The following is a 630-nucleotide window of genomic DNA, read 5'->3' as shown; positions in this document are numbered from 1 at the left end:
GCCAGCGAGAGAGGGAACACAAGCAGGCGGAGTGGGAGAGGAAGAAGCAGCGTCATAGCGGAGGAGCCTGATGTGGGGCTCGATCCCATAACACCGGGATCACGCCCTGAGCCGAAGGCAAACGCTTAACTGCTGTGCCACCCAGGCGCCCCTCCTTCAGAGTTTTCTAGCATTTCCCTTTGTTTAATCTGTTCACTTGCTCCCCCATTCCCTTCTTTGGCTTCTTGTGAAAGCAACTTCGTGCCTCCCTGAAGATCATTATCTTCACCCAAAGCATCTGTAGTATTGTCCAAAGCTGTTCTTTTTTCTTTCTGATGTATTTTGAAGGTTGTCCCGGTTGCAGGTACGTGGCTGTGTTTTCATGCATCTTCTAAAGACTCAAAGGTTCTCATAAATGCTGGCCATTGGCTCCACTTGATCTGAACGTTTAGATTTCCCTTTGATACATCCTTTTCTGTTTTTAAGTCCTATTTTAAGTCCAAGAGTTGGTGGTTTCCAGCTCTTTATTAATGGTCCTCGGGTTTTTAAAAAGACTTTCTTTTCTTTTATGATTTATTTATTCATTTGAGAGACACACAGAGAGAGACAGCGTGCGCATGAGCCGGGGGGGGGGGGGGGGGGGGCGGGGAG

The sequence above is a fragment of the Ailuropoda melanoleuca genome, chromosome 2 (genome assembly GCF_002007445.2).
Source record: "Ailuropoda melanoleuca isolate Jingjing chromosome 2, ASM200744v2, whole genome shotgun sequence".
Lineage (NCBI taxonomy): Eukaryota > Metazoa > Chordata > Mammalia > Carnivora > Ursidae > Ailuropoda > Ailuropoda melanoleuca.
Note: the sequence above shows the minus strand (reverse complement) of the source record.